The sequence below is a fragment of the Saccopteryx bilineata genome, chromosome 3 (genome assembly GCF_036850765.1).
Source record: "Saccopteryx bilineata isolate mSacBil1 chromosome 3, mSacBil1_pri_phased_curated, whole genome shotgun sequence".
Taxonomy (NCBI): Eukaryota; Metazoa; Chordata; class Mammalia; order Chiroptera; family Emballonuridae; genus Saccopteryx; species Saccopteryx bilineata.
The window spans coordinates 173643936-173660052 of record NC_089492.1 but is presented as its reverse complement, the minus strand read 5'-3'; the positions used below and the strand labels follow the sequence as shown (position 1 = coordinate 173660052).

General features: G+C 39.1%; 1 protein-coding gene and 1 non-coding gene across 2 annotated transcripts in view; one reads left to right on the top strand and one right to left on the bottom strand.

The window, feature by feature from the left end:
- Positions 1-16117, top strand: part of CDKAL1 (CDK5 regulatory subunit associated protein 1 like 1) — a 1056598-nt gene that overhangs the window by 1009162 nt on the left and 31319 nt on the right. The gene's annotated exons all lie outside the window — the stretch shown is intronic.
- LOC136332679 (U6 spliceosomal RNA) lies at positions 6856-6962 on the bottom strand. The gene has a single exon (XR_010730845.1). It is a non-coding gene; the product is annotated as a U6 spliceosomal RNA (small nuclear RNA).

The following is a 16117-nucleotide window of genomic DNA, read 5'->3' as shown; positions in this document are numbered from 1 at the left end:
CAGTATAGGGAATATATTCAATAATACTTTAATAACTATGGATGGTGCCAGGTAGGTACTGGAAATACTGTAAAGTATATGATTGTCTAACCACTACACTGTACACCTGAAACTGATACAAAATAATACTGAATGTAAATTGTAATTGAAAAATAAGATTAAAAAAAACCCAACAAGGCAATACATTTTTGTTATTTGAGCCACTCAGCCTGTGGTTCTTTGTTACGGCAGGCTGCCGTATCTGACTAATACCATGTCCTTCTGCAAAGCTGCTCTCTTTGCTTCATATGGTAGATGTATTTTTTAGATTTTGCCATACTAGGGAAAGCAGTCCACCACCTCCATCTAAAATACCAAGTGTAGGATTAGAGGCTTTTCAAAAGAACATAGCACAGTAACACACGCAGTTCCCATTTGTTTTTTCATTCCATAAAAATGCTCTGAGCACCAACTATGTGCTAAGCCTTGGGTAGAGAGCAGGGAGGGATACTGAGCTAGGGAGAAAGTCTTTCAGGAAGGAAGGAAAGTGATCTGGGGTTTGGAGGCATGCTAACAGGGAAGAGCAATGGATGGTGTGTTTGATGGCATGAATGTCTAAGCCAGTGGCTTCCAGGGCGAGGGCAGAGGCTGTTGCATGGAAGCATCATACTCCGCAGCTGCTGGAATGGTCTCTATTGCATTACTTCTCACACTTCGTCAGCCCTCCAAACCCTGTGGAGGGTTTCTGATTCAGAAATTCTGGATGGGCCCAAGAATGTACATTTCAAACAAGTTCCCAGGTGACACTAAAGCTGCTGGTCCAAGGGACACACTTTGAGAACCACTGGGACTTGAGCACTTGATGACTCTCACTGTATTTCTTTTTTTATTTAATGGGTAAATTTTCATCAGGATTTAGAAAAAGAAAAAAAAAATCTGTGTCCTGTCCTGGATTGTAAAATTTTTGCTCAGATTAATTATTTTTTGTGTCTGGTGGGGTTTTAGAAATTTTAGTGTCCCTGAAACAGTGTTTTATGTTTGTTTCTTAGTTTCCAGCTCCCACAACATGCAGGGAAGGTAAGTTCAAAGCCCACACCTGTACATGTGACAAACCTGGGCTTTTGTTTCTCACTGGTGATCTTCCCCCTTCCCATCCAAGGCAAGCTTTCTTTAGCTTTTTTTACTGCTGCCCTGAGCCTGTGTAGAGTTTCATCAGCCCCTGTTATAGACAAGTTGTGTCCTCCCCAATTCATATATTAAAGCTAATACTCAATCCCAGAGAACGTGACTATATTTGTAGATAGCGCCTTAAAAGAGGTAATTAAGGTTAAATGAGGTCGTAAGGGTGGGGCCCTTATCCCATAGGACTGTTGTCCTCATAAATACATGAAGAGACACCTAGGGTGTGTGAGCAAAGGCCACGTGAGGACACAAAAAGAAAAAGGCCATTTGTCATAAGCTATCCATTTGGTGGTGTTTCATTGTGGTAGCCTGAGCAGACTAATGGCTTAGTAGCTCTTCTCATCACCTCCTCTTATCTCAGGGGCACTAGAGACTCATAGCTCTGCAGCTAGGAACTTTGGAAGTCCAGAGGGCTACTTCTCAGCTCGTGCTCACCCTCTTGGTTTTGATTGCTTTCATTTCTGGCACCTGGTGGTTTCCCATATTTTCCTTGAAGTTCAGCTCTCCCTCAACATTCTTAAGTGTTAGATTTTATCCAAAATCCAAGTATCTCTGTAACTAGAGGAAACCAGGCCACATTAGGTTCATCTGCCATATTGCTACAAGTTCAGTATTATGTTCTTAAATTCAATTTTAACACCTTCTGGAATCCAATTGGATTTACTTTTCTCCAATGGTTTTCATAAGGCAGTATTGTCACCCTCAGATCACAGATAGAAAGGTAAAGGTCAGAGAGTTTAAGTGACTTTCCCAATGTTGCACAACTAATAAATAATGTAACTTGTGCTGGAATGTACCAGTGCTCCCTGGCACCTATTACAGCCAAAGTGCAATCAAACCATTTTATAAAGCATCTTCATGATAGTCTAGTTCTGTACAATAGCGCTTTATTATAAAAAGCCATAGAATATGCCTGGAAGCTCTCCAAATTTCATAAAATACTGCTAAAATTCTTCCAAGTAAAGCTGTGAGATGCTGTCAGAAACATCCACATTTGAGTGTTTCTCTTTGGTGGCTCTGAAAGCATCTTGCGAGAACCTGAGAAAACTTTCTCTTCCACACCATCCACGCCATCACTCCTAAGAGACAGATTTTTCATCTCTGTTTATGCTTGAAATTTAGCAGAAATTTTCTCTATTTTCTTCTAGTAGGTTCTGGTGCCAACATCCAAAGGATTTTCCTGTTTAGAATATAATGTTGGAACCCTTCGAGTGCAATGTGTATTATGGAATGGGGAATGTGAAAATGTAACTTATCCTTCGGGATTCCAGGTGCTCAGCTTAGAAATAGACTTTAAGGTGAGTTTTCTTCTAGTACCCACAGGCTTGGATATAAAGTAGGTCCTTTCTGGAAGGGAACTTGTCCACATTGAGACAGCATTCTCTCCTGACCTAGCTCACTACTGCTGCTCTGCATTCTACAATTAGGATCTTTGGATCTATCTTCATCCCTCATCCCCAGTCCGGGTCAAGTAAATTACATGCTATCCTTTCATCCAAGCACTCTGGAGGGATTCTCTAGTTTCGACTCTCTCCACTCCCGCCCTGGGTTCATGTCAATTACATTCATCTCCAGCCTTTTTTGTCTTAACCTCCTGTACATTCCTTGCCAGCTCCCTTCAGTCACCGCCTTTCCTGAGACTCATTTCCTGGCTGTCTCAGGAGCGCGGGAGCGGATCTGCTTCTGGTTCCTATAACTGCAAGTTTTTCTCCACACTGCTCCTGGAGAGCCTCCAGTGAAGTTTCTGGCCCAGCTTTTGCAACGTACCGGACCGTATCACAAGGTTTTTACATATCAAAACCAGAGAACTTCTTTCTACTATTGCCTGCTCTCACGTGATTCTGCTCCCTTACGCTTACCAGCCTTTCCATTCTGCCAAAAGGAATTGTCAGATTGCTAGGCTACAGGTTTTCACATCAAAAACTTTCCTCCTGAATGGCAATCAATGGTCATTAGATTTTGCTTATTTTTAAAAATATGAGACATTATTTATTTTGTTTCTTTATTTTTTAAATTTAAGTATAGTTGGCATAGAAGATAATATTAATTTCAGGTGCATAATATAGTGATTTGGCATTTATATATCTTATGATGTGATTATCACCCTAAGTCTAATAACCATCTGTCACCATGCAAAGTTATCAAAATATTGACTCTATCTTATTGATTCCCCTTCACCTTTTTCACCCATCCTCACCCCTGCTCTAAAACCATCAGTTTGAGCTCTGATTCTATGAATCTATTTTGTTTTATTTTTAGATTTCTATATATTGTATAAATGAAGTCATACGGTATTTGTCTTTCTTTGTCTAACTTATTTCACCTAGCATAATACCCTCTAGGTAGGTCTATCCATGTTGTCAAAAATGTCAAGATTTCATTCCTTTTATGGCTGAGTAACATTCCAGCATGCATGTGTGTGTGTATCCCATCTTCTTTCTCCATTTATCTGTTGATGGACACCTACATTGCTTCCATATCTTGGGGGGCGTATATATGCTGCAATTAACATAGGAGTGCATAGGTAGATCTTTTCAAATTAGCATTTTTCTTTTTTCAGATAAATACCCAAAAGTGAAATTGTTGGTTCATGTCATAGTTTAGTTTTGTTTGTTTTTTTAAGGAATTTCCATACTGTTTTCCATAGTGGCTACACCTAGTTATAATCCCATCTACAGTGCATAAGGGTTCCTTTTCTTCACATCCTCACCAATAGTTGTCATTTGTTGATTTTTGATAATAGCTATTCTGACAGGTGTGAGGTGACATCTCATTGTGGCTTTGATTTGTATTTCCCTGATGATTAGTGATATTGAACATCTTTTCATATATTTGGTGGCCATCTGTCTGTCTTCTTTGGAGCAATGTCTATTGAATGTATGATTTGTGAATATATTCTCTCATTATGTAGGTTGTCTTTTTATTTAGTTGATGTCAGCAAGTTGATGTTAGCAAAGGCTTTTTTGTTTAATGTAGTCCCATTTGTTTATTTTTGTTTTTATTTTCCTTGCTAGAGTGGATATTTTCAAAAAGATATTATTAAGGCTGATGTCAAAGAGTTTATTATGTATATTTTCTTTTAGGAGTTTTAGGATTTGAAGTCTTACATCTAAATCTTTAATCTATTTTGGGTTTACTTATGTATATGGAGTGTGAGTGTTTCAGTTTAATTTTCTATATGTGTCTATCACTCTTCCCAACACTACTTATTGAAGAGACTATACTTTCTCCATTGTATGTTCTTGCCTCTCTTGTTGTAGGTTAACTGAGAATATATCTGAGTTCTTCATTCTGTTCCATTGATCTACATGTCTATTTTTATGACCATACCATACTATTTTTATTATTATGCCTTTGTAATATAGTTTGAAATCAGGGAGCATGGTATCTTCTTTCTCAAGTTTGCTTTGACTATTTGTACTTTTATATACATTTTAGGGTTTTTTCCCTTGTTTTGAGAAGAGTGTTATTGGTATTTTGATAGAAATTATATCAAATCTGTATATTTCTTCAGGTAGTATGGACATTTTAACTACATTAATCCTTCCAATCCATGAACATGTTATATTTTTCCGTTTATTTGTGTCTTCTTCCATTTCTTTCTTTAATGTGCTTAATTTTTAAAGTATATTTTCATTAAGTAATACAGAAATTTGTTATTAAAAACAACTTGTTAATGGGGACTTGTTGATGAACATAGAGTTTCAGTTTTGCAAGATGAGACAGTTCTGGAGACTGGTTGCCCAAGAATGTGACTATACTTAACTCTACACTTAAAAAATGGTTAAGATGGTAAATTTATGTTATATGTATTTTACCTCAATGAAAAGAAAACTCCAACCAACTTGTCTTAAATTTTACATATTTTTGCTGTAAAATATGCTCAAATCCCCTCTGTAACAAGTCTACTTACAAGTGACTATATAAAATGCCTACATTTCTACCATTTCATTTCAATTGCCTGATAATGTCATACAAAGTCCACATTTTCTTCTACATGCTTAAGTATTTTTCATGGACACAAAACTAAATCAGAGCGTGTATTTAAGGCCATTGGGCTTCTTTTACATGCATTATGGTGCTCGTTCTAAGGTTTTAGTATCTCAAAGGAACCCTGTCCAGGCCCTGGCTGGTTGGCTCGGTAGTGGAGCGTCGGCCTGGCGTGCGGGGGACCCGGGTTCGATTCCCGGCCAGGGCACATAGGAGAGGCGCCCATTTGCTTCTCCACCCCCCCCTCCTTCCTCTCTGTCTCTCTCTTCCCCTCCTGCAGTCGAGGCTCCATTGGAGCAAGGATGGCCCGGGTGCTGGGGATGGCTCCTTGGCCTCTGCCCCAGGCACTAGAGTGGCTCTGGTCGTGGTGGAGCGACGCCCCGGAGGGGCAGAGCATCGCCCCCTGGTGGGCAGAGCGCCCTGGTGGGCGTGCCGGGTGGATCCCCGTCGGGCGCATGCGGGAGTCTGTCTGACTGTCTCTCCCTGTTTCCAGCTTCAGAAAAATACAAAAGGTGGGGGGGGGAAAGGAACCCTGTCCAGACAGACATGGATGCTCAGGGCCAGATGGCTACTCTATATTCCTTGTCACCAGGATTATTTCACTGCAGTAGCACCCTCTGTAAAAGTTCTCAGCCACATGCTAGGCTGTAGATAATCATGAAAAATAATGTTTATGTCTTTGGAGTAATGTCCACTAGCTCTGTTTTCTTTGTATTTGTTAAATATAGGAAAACAAGGTTCAGGTCAAAGCTCACGTAGTCCTGTCAGCACAAAAAGTATTCCTCTATAAAACTGCTGAAAGCATCATGCTGACAGAAGTCATGGGGATGTTATCAAGACAACTTTGAGATGTGGTCTCTTCTAGGGAAAAAAGAGACATGGCTTACACCTGCCATGTGTCCTTCAATAAGTACCTTGGGCTTCACTGGATGCATGCATGCTGCCACACACAGCTGGCTTTAGTTGTGCCAGGAATCTGTTAATTGTCTAACATGATTTAAAGCTTCTCAGGAGATTCAGATCATTATTTCAAACAGCAGGGATTTCTTATAAAATGGCTGGGGGGATCCAAAAATCAGAAACATAACAACACTTGGATCATTTTTAAAGTGCATCTATTTTTGTTTTCTGTCTGAAATCAACATACTCTTGGCAAACTCTGACCTTGAAATGATGAATAGCTTAAGTCATGGAGTCTAAAGGAAGGCAGGGGTCCAGAGTGCTAGGAAGTAAAGTGGGAAACAGAAATCCAAGTGTAAATATTTGCCCGCGATTACCTGGGTGAGTGAAGCCTTGGACAAAATAGTACTTTCCTCAGGTGGAAAAAACAAAACAAATGGGTATTATTGATAACTGCTTACCTCCCAGTAGTGCTTAGCTCCAACAGCAGTTTAGCAAATGCATGAGAAGTTATAGAGCAGCGGTTCTCAGCCTGTGGGTCGCCACCCTGGTGGGGGTCGAACGATCAAAACACAGGGGTTACCCAAAGCCATTGGAAATACATATTTTATTTAAAAATGTATTGTATAATAAATATGTATTTCCTGGTGACCCACAGATTGGGAACCACTGTTATAGAGGCTTCTTTCTGCATCTGAAAATTAAATGCTCTTGGAGGTTTTTCTAAACACAGCAAAAACAGCATCTAAATAATTGCTATGAAGAAATTCAGCTTCTCAGGTGGACTTCCCCTCACCAGTTCCCCCAAATATTGAATACTTCATGAATTTGTGTGTCATCCTTGTGCAGGGACCATGCTAATCTTCTCTGTATCATTCTGATTTTACTATGTGTGCAGTTGAAGCAAGCACTCAAAGGAAGTTTAAAAGTCTGAGCACTTACCAAGATACTCCTTCTTTCTATACCTGCTGAAATGTCAGAGAGGAAATCAGATGAAACCGCTATATTCACTATATATATATTCTTTTTCCAAGTGAGAGGAGGGGAGACAGACCAGAATTCATGTGCCTCGACCAGAATTCACCCAGTAACCCCCATCTGTGGCCATGCTCGCAACCGAACTATTTTTAGCACCTGAGTCAGAGGCTCCACAGAGCCATCCTCTGTACCCGGGAACCAATTGAGCCATGGCTGCAGGAGAGGAAGAGAGAGAGAGAGAGAGAGAGAGAGAGAGAGAGAGAGAGAGAGAGAGAAGGGGAGAGGGGTAGGGGTAGAGAAGCAGATTATTGCTTCTGTGTGTCCTGACTGGGAATTGAACCCAGGACATCCACATGCTGGGCTGGTGCTCTACCACTGAGCCAACTGGCCAGGGCCTCATCATATATCTTTACACTTTCTCTTTTAACCTATTTGGTGAGTCCTTATTTTTGTGTGTCTGCTCATTTTCTTGGCTCACCTTGAGAAGTTCTAGCACCTAGCTGTCTTCAAATTTCCAGCCATATTTAAACCCCTGAAACTAGTTTGTTTAGCATTCAGGTTTTTTGGGTTTTCCTGTTTTTATTTTTGAGTAAGTATTTCTCAGTCCATTCCATGCCCTAGGGTTTTAAAAGCAGAAAATAATGGAATGTACTTTACATTGTGCCTGACACGATCCATAGTATTTTTAATAAATTAACTCATTTAGTTCTCCTACGGTTTCTATCATTATCCTGAAGAAAAGCAAGAGGAGGCACAGGCTGGTGAAGGAACTGCCCCAGTGTTTTCCAGGTAGTGTGTGGAAGAGCTGGGAGCGGAACCCAGGCCTCACCCTTGTCCCACACACTGGACTCGCTGCTTGCAGGGCCTCAGCCACGGTGTGCTAGGAAGTATAATAGCTGGCTCTCAAATGAACAAAAGGAGAGTTGTCATTAGCAGCCTTAGATGACATCCATGGTTGATGGATACCTGGCTGATTTCAAGCAGCCAGTGGGAGCTCACTTGGTTTCCAAACTTCTGAGAATGGAATCATCAGTTTCCTGAGCTGGCTTCGCATCCTAACTCTCTGTTTTCATCAGCGACAACTGAGGGAGGGTCTGTGTGCTGGGTGCAGCACCATGAAAAATATGCCGTGACTGGACATCTGGGGAGACCTTCCAGAGAGAGCTGGCTGCTACTGCGCCTGCCTCCTGCCTTCGCAGTGTTACTGACCTGGAGCACTTCCCTGGAGCATTCCATTATTCTATGCCTAGAGTCAGGAGCACACTCCCAGGCCAGGTGCAGGAGGACAGGGGCAGCTTGCTTAGGCAAACAAATTCACAGGAAAGCAAATGGCATCATTTGGTGAAAGGGTGGTTCTGTCCTCCTTTTCTTGCTGAGGACCTGGGCTCAGTGGGGGTAACTGCCTATGGTAGACTCTGGCCTCTTGAGAAAAGGACATTTATATTAAGAGTAGTTCTAGGGATGTGCATGAATACACCCCACTGTCCAGGCTGATTTCCATGGATGCCTGACCTTCGTGCACTGAGCTCAGCAGAGAGATGTGCATCAGGAAGAGGTGACGGTCTCTTTGGCAAAGGCTGCAGGAAGGACAACATGGCTTGACCAGTCTCCACACTGTGCTAAGCCTTTCACTTTGATTCTTTGGGGATCGACCTTGTGACAATCCATCATGTCCCAGTACAGCTTTCCTTGAGCCCCTGCACGGGCTGTAGCTCCATTTGCTGCCCAGGCTCCATCCCAGTGTCTGGGCACCTGCGTCACTACTGCTCAGGCTAGATGGGCTTGTCACTCCTCTCCTTGCTTCCAGGGGCTTCTCTCTGAGCTGCACACAGAATGATTAATGGCTCTTTGGGTCAGCCCTAAAAGACTGAGGAGAAAAATGTACCTCCTTCCTGGGGATCCAAAACCCAGGACGTATATTATCTAGGAAAGATGAGATGGCCAGCGAGCTATTTCATTGGGCATTTGTCAGCTTGATTTTTTTATTGTAAGACTTTCTTTGTTTTTTGTATACATATTAATATTATATACACACTTTATTTTTTAAAAAAACAAGAAGAAAGCATTGGATACTAGAATATTATTCAGGATAGCTTTTATTTTTTTTTTTATTATAATTCTATTTTTTTAATGGGGTGACATCAACAAATCAGGATACATATACTCAAAGATAACATGTCCAGGTTATCTTGTCGTTCAATTATGTTGCATACCCATCACCCAAAGTCAGATTGTCCTCTGTCACCTTCTATCTAGTTTTCTTTGTGCCACTCCCCCTCCCCCTTTCCCTCTCCCTCTCCCCCCTCCCCCCGTAACCACCACACTCTTATCAATGTCTTTTAGTCTCACTTTTATGTCCCACCTACGTATGGAATAATGCAGTTTCTGGTTTTTTCTGATTTACTTATTTCACTTCGTATAATGTTATCAAGATCCCACCATTTTGCTGTAAATGATCCGATGTCATCATTTCTTATGGCTGAGTAGTATTCCATAGTGTATATGTGCCACATCTTCTTTATCCAGTCATCTATTGATGGGCTTTTTGGTTGTTTCCATGTCTTTGCCACTGTGAACAATGCTGCAATAAACATGGGGCTGCATGTGTCTTTGCGTATCATTGTTTCTGAGTTTTTGGGGTATATACCCAGTAGAGGGATTGCTGGGTCATAAGGTAGTTCTATTTTCAGATTTTTGAGGAACCACCATACTTTTTTCCATAATGGTTGTACTACTTTACATTCCCACCAACAGTGGATGAGGGTTCCTTTTTCTCCACAGCCTCTCCAACATTTGCTATTACCTGTTTTGTTGATAATAGCTAATCTAACAGGTGTGAGGTGGAATCTCATTGCAGTTTTGATTTGCATTTCTCTAATAACTAATGAAGATGAGCATCTTTTCATATATCTGTTGGCCATTTGTATTTCTTCCTGGGAGAAGTGTCTGTTCATGTCCTCTTCCCATTTTTTTATTGGATTGTTTGTTTGTTTGTTGTTGAGTTTTATAAGTTCTTTGTATATTTTGGATATTAGGCCCTTAACTGAACTGTTGTTTGAAAATATCATTTCTCATTTAGTTGGCTTTCTGTTTATTTTGTTATCAGTTTCTCTTGCTGAGCAAAAACTTCTTAGTCTGATGTAGTCCCATTCATTAATTTTTGCCTTCACTTCTCTTGCCTGTGGAGTCAAATTCATAAAATGCTCTTTAAAACCCAGGTCCAGCCCTGGCAGGTTGGCTCAGCGGTAGAGCGTCGGCCTAGCGTGTGGAGGACCCGGGTTCGATTCCCGGCCAGGGCACACAGGAGAAGCACCCATTTGCTTCTCCACCCCTCCGCCGCGCTTTCCTCTCTGTCTCTCTCTTCCCCTCCTGCAGCCAAGGCTCCACTGGAGCAAGGATGGCCCGGGCGCTGGGGATGGCTCCTTGGCCTCTGCACCAGGCGCTAGAGTGGCTCTGGTCGCAACATGGCGACGCCCAGGATGGGCAGAGCATCGCCCCCTGGCGGGAAGAGCATCGCCCCTGGTGGGCGTGCCGGGTGGATCCCGGTCGGGCGCATGCGGGAGTCTGTCTGACTGTCTCTCCCTGTTTCCAGCTTCAGAAAAATGAAAAGAAAAAACAAACAAACAAAAAAAACCCAGGTACATGAGTTGAGTACCTATGTCTTCTTCTATGTACTTAATTGTTTCAGGTTTTATGTTTAGATCTTTGATCCATTTTGATCAAAGGGGGACAAACTGTAGTCCAGTTTCATTCTTTTGCATGTGGCTTTCCAGTTTTCCCAGCACCATTTATTGAAGAGGCTTTCTTTTCTCCATTGTGTGTTGTTGGCCCCTTTATCAAAAATTATTTGACTATATATATGTGGTTTTATTTCTGGGTTTTCTATTCTTTTCCATTGGTCTGAGTGTCTATTTTTCTGCCAATACCATGCTGTTTTGATTGTTGTGGCCCCATAATATAGTTTGAAGTCAGGTATTGTAATGCCCCCAGCTTCATTCTTTTTCTTTAGGATTGCTTTGGCTATTCAGGGTTTTTTATACTTCCATATAAATCTGATGATTTTTTGTTCCATTTCTTTAAAAAATGTCATTGGAATTTTGATGGGAATTTCATTAAATTTGTATATTGCTTTGGGTAATATGGCCATTTTGATTATATTTATTCTTCCTAACCAAGAACAAGGAATATTCTTCCATCTCATTATATCTTTTTTGATTTCCCTTAACAATGGTTTATAGTTTTCATTATATAAGTCCTTTACATTCTTTGTTATGTTTATTCCTAGGTATTTAATATTTTTTTGTTGCAATCCTGAAGGGGATTATTCTTTTGAGTTCATTCTCAAATGTTTCATTGTTGGCATATAGAAAGGCTATTGACTTCTGTATGTTAATTTTGTATCCTGCAATCTTACTGTATTGACTTATTGTTTCTAGTAGTCTTTTTGTGGATTCTTTGGGGTTTTTGATGTATAGGATCATATCATCTGCAAAAAGTGATACCTTTACTTCTTCTTTTCCGATATGGATGCCTCTTATTTCTTTGTCTTGTCTGATTACTCTGGCTAGAACCTCTAGTACCACATTAAATAAGAGTGGAGAGAGTGGACAACCCTGTCTTGTTCCTGATTTAAGGGGGAAAGCCTTCAGTTTTGTGCCATTTAATATGATGTTAGCTGATGGTTTATCATATATGGCCTTTATCATGTTGAGATATTTTCCTTCTATACCCATTTTGTTGAGAGTCTTAAACATAAAATTGTGTTGTATTTTATCAAAAGCCTTTTCTGCATCTATTGATAAGATCATGTGGTTTTTGTTCTTTGTTTTGTTGATATGGTGTATTACGTTAACCGTTTTACGTATGTTGAACCATCCTTGAGATTCTGGGATGAATCCCACTTGATCATGATGTATTATTTTTTTAATATGTTGTTGTATTCGATTTGCTAGTATTTTGTTTAGTATTTTAGCATCTGTATTCATTAGAGATATTGGACTGTAGTTTTCTTTTTTTGTACCATCCTTGCCTGGTTTTGGTATGAGGGTTATGTTGGCCTCATAAAATGTGTTTGGTAGTATTGCTTCTTCTTCAATTTTTTGGAAGACTTTGAGTAGAATAGGAACCAAGTCTTCTTTGAATGTTTGATAAAATTCGCTGGTATAGCCGTCTGGGCCTGGACTTTTATTTTGGGGGAGGTTTTTAATGGTTTTTTCTATTTCTTCTCTACTAATAGGTCTGTTTAGGCTTTCTGCTTCTTCTTGACTCAGTCTAGGAAGGTTATATTGTTCTAGGAACTTATCCATTTCTTCTAGGTTGTTGAATTTAGTGGCATAAAGTTTTTCATAGTATTCTACAATAATTCTTTGTATATCTATGGTGTCCGTGGTGATTTCTCCTCTTTCATTTTGGATTTTGTTTATATGAGTTCTCTTTTTTCCTTGGTAAGTCTTGCCAAGGGTTTGTCAATTTTGTTGATCTTTTCAAAGAACCAGCGCCTTGTTTTATTAATTTTTTCTATGGTTTTTCTGTTCTCTATTTCATTTATTTCTGCTCTGATTTTATTATCTCCTTTCTTTGGCTGGTTTTTGGTTGTCTTTGTTCTTCTTTTGCTAGTTCCTTAAGGTGTGAAGTTAAGTGGTTCACTTGGGCTCTCTCTTGTTTGTTCATATATGCCTGAAGTGATATGAACTTCCCTCTTATCACTGCTTTTGCTGAATCCCATAGATTATGATATATCGTATTGTCATTTTCATTTGTCTGTATATATCTTTTGATCTGCACTTATTTCTTCTTTGACCCATTCATTTTTTAAAAGTATGTTGTTTAGTTTCCACATTTTTGTGGGATTTTTTTCCCTCTTTTTTGCAGTTGAATTCTAGTTTCAAGATCAGAAAATATGCTTGGTACAACTTCAATTTTTCTGAATTTGCTGATGTTGTTTTTGTGGCCCAACATATGGTCAATTCTTGAGAATGAGCCATGTACACTGGAGAAAAAAGTATACTCAGTCACTTTGGGATGAAGTGTCCTGTAGATGTCTATCATATCCAGGTGCTCTAGTGTTTTGTTTAAGGCCACTATATTTTTGTTGATTCTCTGTTTGGATGACCGATCTAGAGCCATCAGCAGTGTATTGAGGTCTCCAAGTATGATTGTATTTTTGTCAGATTTGTTTTAAGGTCAATAAGTAGCTGTCTTATATATTTTGGTGCTCCTTAGTTTGGTGCATATATATTAAGAATTACTATGTCTTCTTGATTTAGTGTCCCCTTAGCCCTTATGAAATGACCATTTTTGTCTCTGAGTACTTTTGCTGTCTTGTAATCAGCATTATCAGATATGAGTATTGCTACGCCTGCTTTTTTTTTTTGGGTGTTATTTGCTTGGAGTATTGTTTTCCAGCCTTTCACTTTGAATTCATTTTTATCCTTGTTACTTAGATGAGTTTCTTGTAGGTAGCATACAGTTGGATTTTCTTTTTTAATCCATTCTGCTACTCTGTGCCTTTTTATTCGTGAGTTTAATCTGTTTACATTTAGTGTAATTATTGACACTTGTGAGTTCCCTATTGCCATTTTATAGATTGCTTTCTGTTAGTTTTGTGTCTTGTTTGATCCTTCTCTTTCATCTTTCTATCTTTTGTTTTTATTTAGTTGTATTCCATACATCTTTCCTCTGTTGCTATCTTTTTTAAATCATGTGCTTCTGTGGTGGTTTTTTCAATGGTGGTTACCTTTAAGTAATGAAAAGGGTTCCTACCCTGTTCATTGTAGCGCACTATATTGTGAGTACTTTTGCACTCCATTGTCCTTTGCTACTGTTAATCTCTATCCTCTCCCCCCCTTTCTTTTTGTTGTTGTCACAGTTTAAATTTGGTTTTATTGTGTTCTTCTTGGAGCTTTTACTTGTGGCTCTGTTTTTTTTTTTTTTGTTCTTTGTATCTGATTGGAGAACCCCCTTTAGTAATTCCTGAAGTGGGGGTTTTCTGATGATAAATTCCCTCATCTTTTCTGTATCTGTGAATGTTTTTATTTCTCCTTCATATTTGAAGGATAGCTTTGATGGGTATAGTATTCGTGGCTGAAAGTTCCTCTCTTTCAGGACTTTAACTATTGGGGTCCACTCTCTTCTAGCTTGTAGAGTTTCTGTTGAGAAATCGGATGATAATCTAATGGGCCTTCCTTTATATGTTGTATTCTTCTTTTCCCTGGCTGCCTTGAGAATTTTTTCTTTGCCGTTGGTTTGTGCCAATTTCATTATGATGTGCCTTGGAGTAGGTTTGTTGGGGTTAAGAAAACTCGGAGTTCTGTTTGCTTCTTGAACTTGAGGCCTTAGTTCTTTCCACAGGCTTGGAAAGTTCGCATCTATTATTTGTTTGAGTATGTTCTCCATTCCATTTTCTCTCTCTTCTCCCTCTGATATACCTATTATTCTTATGTTATTCTTTTTGATGGAGTCATATAATTCCTGTAGGGCTATCTCATTTTTTAAAATTTTTTAGTATCTTTCTTCTTCTCTCTGTTGTGCCTCAAGTTGCTTGTCTTCTATTTCACTAATCCTGTCTTCTTTCTGGCCTGTTCTATTAGCTAAGCTTGTTACCTTGTTTTTCAGCTCATGTATTGAGTTTTTCATTTCTGTTTGATTTGTTTTTATAGTTTCAATTTCCTTGGAAATATATTCTTTGTGTTCATTGAGTTGTTTTCTGAGCTCCCTAAATTGCCTTTCTGTGTTTTCTTGTATATCTCTGAGTAATTTTAGGATTTCTATTTTAAATTCTCTGTCGTTTAACTCCAAGATTTTCAATATATTAAATTTTTTCTCCATAGATTTTTTCCTCATCTATCTGTGTTACCTGTCTTTCTTTTGTATCCATGATATTCGATTTTCTCTTCCTTAATGGCATCTGAGGGTGGTTTTCTTGATAGTATTAATGAGATTTAATAAAGAATAAAAAGTTAAAAAAAATTTGAAGAGTTTTTTAAAAAAAATAATTAAATAAAGAAAAATAAAATAAAATGAAAAATTAAAAAAAAAGGAAATTATTCCCCCCCCTTTTTTTCCTTTTCTCTCCTCTCCCCTGTTTCTTGAAAAAATCTTGTGGTGAACTGTGAGTTATATTGTACTAAATAGAACAAACAATGCCTGTACTGGAGTGCCTGAATTGGGGAGAAGTAATAAAGGGGCAAAAAAAAAAAAAAAACAGAAAAAAAAGTGGGTATGGACCCACAAAAAGCAAATAAGAAAAAAATTTGGATCAAGAATAAAATGATTTGCTTTTAGGTGTTGGTTGACTAAGAGTTATGATGAGAGGAATAAGAGGGAACATGAAAATGGGGGGAAAATTAAAAAAAATTACTATTGTATTTAGTGGAACAGGAACTAGATAAAATGGAGAGCCAGGAATGGGAGCACTGCTAGTGATTTAAAAAGGTGAAGTAAAAACCCCCAAAATCCACAAACAGAAGTTTGAGTCCCAGCTAAGATAATTTGTTCGTTATTGAGGTTTGAATGAGAGGAGACGTAAAGTAGAAAGGAAGAAACTAATATAGAGGGAGAAAAGAAAGAGAAAGAGAGAGAGAGAAAAGGAGGGTACCACTAAAAGAAGAAAAAGAAAAAAGAGGAGAGAGAGAGAGTTAATGGTTTTGGAATGCAACCCTCATAGAGAGAAAGGAAGAGGAAAGAAAAGATAATGGGAGATGTAACACTTATGGGTAGTGTAGTTCAAGGAGAGGAGAGAGTAAGACTGGCAGAGAGTTAAACGACCAAATTGGAGGAAAAAAAGAAAACGAAAAAAAAATCAAGAATGAAGATAAGAGAAAGAAACGAACAAATATAATAAAATGGGATAGGTTATAACGTCTGCGGATTATTCTTGATTTTGAGAGGTTATCTTCTTGCTTTTTCTTTTCTCTCCCTCTTCCTGGTCAGTGACTCTGTACTCCGAGTTTTGCCCCTTTGGCATGCTCAGGTAGAGGTTTGCAGTTGATAAGTCTCTATGGCGATGTCATGTATTGTGCTTCAGTCTCGTTGGTAGTCGAGGCTCATTAGCATTTATAGGCTCCGACAGTGAGAGAGTTTGTGTTCT